Source organism: Chrysochloris asiatica, unplaced genomic scaffold, assembly GCF_000296735.1.
Source record: "Chrysochloris asiatica unplaced genomic scaffold, ChrAsi1.0 scaffold00048, whole genome shotgun sequence".
Classification (NCBI taxonomy): domain Eukaryota; kingdom Metazoa; phylum Chordata; class Mammalia; order Afrosoricida; family Chrysochloridae; genus Chrysochloris; species Chrysochloris asiatica.
In genome coordinates this window covers 9,500,460-9,505,806 of record NW_006408566.1, presented here as the reverse complement: position 1 = coordinate 9,505,806, position 5,347 = coordinate 9,500,460, and the positions used below count along the sequence as shown (strand labels likewise).

At 44.1% G+C, this 5,347-nt stretch overlaps 1 pseudogene; it reads right to left on the bottom strand.

The window, feature by feature from the left end:
- Positions 1-331: 331 nt before the first annotated feature.
- LOC102835686 lies at positions 332-2,000 on the bottom strand (annotated as a pseudogene).
- Positions 2,001-5,347: the final 3,347 nt, after the last annotated feature.

Below are 5,347 nucleotides of genomic sequence, written 5' to 3'. Positions count from 1 at the left end.
GCCTCTCCACCACAGACATTGCTTCAGCATTCCCATGCCTGTGCCCATATCCCAGTCTGGGTTTTCAGGAAGTGTGAACACGAACTTAGAGTGAGGCTGCTTCAAAGTCTGGCCCATGTATCCATCCACACTCCAAGTGGAGTGCCTGTCTTCCCAGGAACCGAGGAGTGGGAGGGGCAAGAGGGGCAGACCCTGCCCAAGCAGTTCTCACCATTGGATGGGATCAGATGGCATTCTGAGGGCTCACCATCCCTCTCCCTCACCCCCCACCTCTCACCCTCTCCCTCACCCCCCACCTCCTACCCCAACACTGGCAGACAGGGAGCAGCTGTCACCAGAGCCTATGTTGGTGAAGGTTTTGACTCAGCACAGAAGGAACATCAGAGGTAAACTTGAGGGCATCTGGCCTGCGGCTCATGGATCACGTTAAGAAGTGCGGTATCACTGGGATCACTGAATCAGGACTTGATGGGGATGTCGTTGTCTAGATGGCTTCTGTAAGCCTCTGGGGAGTTATCCAGGATCACAATGCTGGAGAGGTCACTGTGGACCACAGAGCGGTCCTTAATGTAGCTGCCCAACTCCAAAGTGCAGTGCTGTCTATAGTATCACTTCTTAAGGATGCTTCTACTATTGCCCAGTTTGTCTGCTACAGCAGAGCCCTAAACCTCCATGCTTGCTGTGAACACCACCAGCTCATGCAACTGGCTCACCACTTGTAAGAAGAAATTCACATGAGGCCTCTTATGTACAAAAACTCAGACTGGATGTTTGTCTATTATCACCTTAAGGATGAAGTCAGGAGGTGTTCCAGGTCGGACTGTGGACCTCAGAACCCCATCATGGTAGGAGTGAATAAGTTTCTCATCCAGATCCAATACCAGGATTTTCCTCTTCACTGGCAGCCCAGGGGCCCCAGTGACCCAGCTCCCCGGGGGGCAGTCCCCCCCCGCTGGGAGAGGGGGTACTGGTGTCCAAGTGGCAGGAGAGGCTGCAAAGAGGGACACAGAGCCTGCGTCTCAGAAAGCCACCTGCGAGGGGAAAGCCCAACGGAGCAGGAAGCTGGGGGACAGGCGTGGGCAGCCCGCGGGGGCCCACATGGATGGAGAGCAGCACCAATGGATATGGATTCCAAGAGGCTAGGACTGGGTCCTCTGAGACCAGGCGGGAAGATGATAGAGGATTAGGGGAGGAAGTGCTGGGAGAGGCGGTTAGGGAAAGGGAAGGGGCTGGAGTTTTTTTTTTTTTTAAGTATGTAGATTTACATGTAAAATAAACAGCACATATTTTAACCGTGCAGCTTAATGAGTTTTGACAATTGTTTATAATCGAGTATCCAACACCACAGGTAACCGTGTTCTGATTTTTATCACCATAGATTAGTTCTGATTGTTTTGTAAATTCATATAAATTGAATAAAATAGTATATACTCACTTGTGTCTGACAACTTTTACTCACAATTATATTCTTGAGATTCTTCAGTGTTGATATGTATATCAACAGTTTCTATTCCTTCTTACTATTTTGTCTTTATAATACATCAGGAGCATGGTGGCTCCATATGACAAGCACTGGACTACAAACTACAAGGTCCATTATTTGAGCCTGCCAGCTGCTCCGCAAGAGAAAGATGAGGCTTTCTTTTCCTGTTAAGATTTGTAGTTGAAGTGCTGTGGAGTGGGTTCTACTTACAGTGACCCTGTATTGCGTTTTTCAAGGAGCAGTTGGTGGGTTAGAACTGCCAGCCTTGTGGTTCACAGTCCAGTGCTGATCATAAACCATACACAGGGTCGCTATGAGTCTGAACAGAGACTCCATGGCATTTATCAACAGCAGCATGCAATACATCATGATTAATTGATTTATTCTCTTGTTGATGGACAGTAAGTTTGTTTCCAGGTTTTACTATCATGAATGCATAAAGTGGGCAGCTACTATAAAAAACAAATTTCCTTAAAAGATTTAACATAGAATTACCATTTTTGCTGTAAAGCACCATCACGTAAGTTCCAACTCATAGCGACGCTGTATAGAGTTTCCAAGGAGCAGCTGGTGGGTTTGAACCAGCTACTCCTCAGAAGCCACTCCTCAATGGACACTGTCCATATTGTTGACCCCTGTTGTTAAGAGCCACCAAATTAATTCTGACTCATAGCGACCCTCTATAGGGTTTTCGAGGCTGTCCATCTTTGCGGGGTTAAAAGTCTTATCTTTCTCCCAGAACCCCTATGAACCAACAATACCACTATTAAGTATATTCCCCTAAGAACTGAAAGCAGAGCTATTGGTCTTTCCCCATCTTAATTAAAGGAGAGTGAAGAAAATCAAAGACACATGTAAACAATTAGTCCAAAGGACTAATGGGCCACATGGACCTCAGACTCCACAACCCTGAGACCAGAAGATCTAGATGGCACCCTACTATCACTATCAACTTCTCTGAAAGGAATCCATTAGAAGATTCTGGATAGAGTGGAAGAAAAAGGTAAAACAAAATTCAAAATAATAAATGTAACGAGGATTAATAAAGTAAGGAGCTCTGGTAGCGTAGTGGTCATGAATTAGGCTGGGAACTGCAAGGTCAGCAGTTCGAAACTACCAGCTGTTCCGTGGTAGAAAGATGAGGCTTTCTGCTCCCGTAAAGGTTTCCAGCCTCAGAAACCCTGTACAGGGTCGCTATGAGTCAGAACCAACTCCACGGCACATAACAACAACAACAGTAGTTAGAGTGACTAGTGAAACCCCTGAAACTATCTATAGCTCTTAGTTATGCTTCAGGTCTGGAATTGAACTCAACCCTATGATTCATTTTTCAGTCAGGCCATTGTTGTTGCTAAGTGCCCTCAAGTCAGTTCCAACTCATAATGACCCTGTATAGGGTTTCTGAGGAGTACCAGGTGAGATTGAACCATCAACCTTACAGTTGAAACGGCTTTGTAGTCTGGCGCATCAACCCACAGCACCACACCAGGACTCCAGTCAAGCAATAGAGAAGTCTATAAGGGTAACAAAGGGATTCTGGTGGTATGATGTTGTTGTTGTTATGTGCCATGGAGTTGGTTCCAATTCATAGAGAACCTGTACAGGGTTTCCGAGGCTGTAAATCTTTACGGGAGCAGGAAGCCTCATCTTTCTCCCACAGAACAGCTGGTAATTTCAAACTGCTGACCCTGAGGTACGCAGCCCGATTTGTAACGACTATGCTACCAGAGCTCCTTTCTGGTGGCATAGCAGCTTACAAATTGGGCTGTTAACCTCAAGGTCAGCAGTTCAAATCTACCAGCAGCTAAGAAGAAGAAAGATGAGGAGGCTTTCTGCTCCCATAAAGATTTACAGCCTTGGTAACCCTATACAGGGTCACTATGCATTGAAATAGACTCTGCGGCATATAATCACCATCATAAAGTGAACAGTAACACTAGGGAGGCAAGCACACCTTAAAATAATCAACCATTTGAGATTTGTTAAAAAGCAGTATTTACTCCAGGACAAAGTTCAGAAGAGTACGGAATGAAAGAAAGAGAAATGGAAATTTGAAACACAGGGCGGAAGCAGAATGATAGATATTTCGTTGTGGGGATTGCGATCAATGACTTAAAACAAAATTTGGATAAATTGTTGAATGGAAAAGTGGTTTGGATTTCACCTTAAGCCTTCACTCTATTTGCAATAAAAGGTGAAAAATAAGTCTGGATAAAACATAACAAAAAATTAGAAGGGACACAGATACTTGTATGTGTGATCATTGAAGCATTATTCACAATAGCCCAAAGATGGAAACAACCCATATGTTCATCAACAGAGAAATGGAAAAACAAAATGTGGTCTAACCTTACAATGGAATGTGCTATGATATATATATAGGCCTTGGATCAGTACGATAATCTGTTTCATATGTCTTTTCTACCCATAGTTTTTGTAACTCCCACAAACTACTTTTTCCTGGTAGGTCTCAGTAAGAAAAGGTAGGGGAAGAAGCTGATCAGATTATGCAATTCAGTTGTGATTATTAACAGGGCTCATTGTGATTGTAAAAACTTGGAACTCTAACTTTGGTATAAAATAAGGCATCTCAGAAGCAGGAGGGGCAATTTCACTATTGTCAAAGAAGAAGAGTTAGGAGTGGAGCATGTCTTTTGGGTTCTGAGATCCTTGTGCATTGAACCTCCTTGACTCTGGGACAGAAAGCCGTGATAAGAGAGGAATGGCAAAGGAACAGCAGCAAAACCACCTGTCAGAGCATGAGATAGAGCAGTGGGCTTCCAAGCCTAGGAAGCAAGGAGAGCTTAGTGCCTTCGGACAAGAGGCTTCTTTGCAGTGTGTGGTACCTTCAGGCACTTAATTGGGGAAGTCAAGCTTGCTGACCCATGGAGCTAGAGCCAAGTGTCTTCAGGCTGAGGCTTACGGTGGAATAGTGGGCCTTTAGGCATTTACCAGCAGCTCTAAAAGAGCTTTGTAACATTGTTGGCACAGGGTAGAGGCCAGGCCAATGACCAAAGGCCAGAGATTTGACTGATTGTGGGCTCAGTAAAGGAGACACTCTCCTGACTGAAAGAACTGTGTCCTGGACATTTCTGACCCTGATTTATAACCTGTTAACTTCCCCAATAAACCCTGTAACTATGAGTACAGTGTCTGAGTTCTGTGTGGCCATTGCAATGGCTTATTGAACCCAGATGTGAAGTAGAGAGGACTGTGGGGAAGAATGGTTGATGCATTCGTTTTGCACTTGGGAACATGACGCTGAGTAAAATAAGTCAGACATAAAAGAACAAATATTGTTGGATTCTTTCATGTGAATCATCAAGAGTAAGTAAATATATGGAGACCAACGTTTATTAGTGGTGGGGGGAAGGAAAGGAGAGGGATTGAAGAAGCTATTACTTAAGGAACACTGAGTTCTTGTTAAGCCTAATGGAAAGGGCTGAATTTGGATTATGGTAATGACTGCAGAACACGGTGAACATAATTATTGTCACTGAGGTGTACACACAAAAATGGGTGAAGTGGCAAATGTTTATATATATATATATTGTTTTTTTTCCACAATGAAAAACTAAGAGGTTATAACCCATCAACTGGCCTCTCCCCATCTACAGCAAAGAAAATCAAAGACAAAGAAAATGATTAGTCCAAAGGACCACTTGAACCCCAGTTTCCACAACCCTGAGACTGAATAGTGTCTGACTACCACTGCAGACTGTTCTGAAAGGGATCACAATGGGAGGTCCTAGATTGTAGTACAAGAAAAATATGGAAATCCACTTAATTATAAACAACACCAGATGACAGAGACAGGTGGAACCCCCAACACTATGGCCCCTTGACATGGTTCAGGCCTAGAAC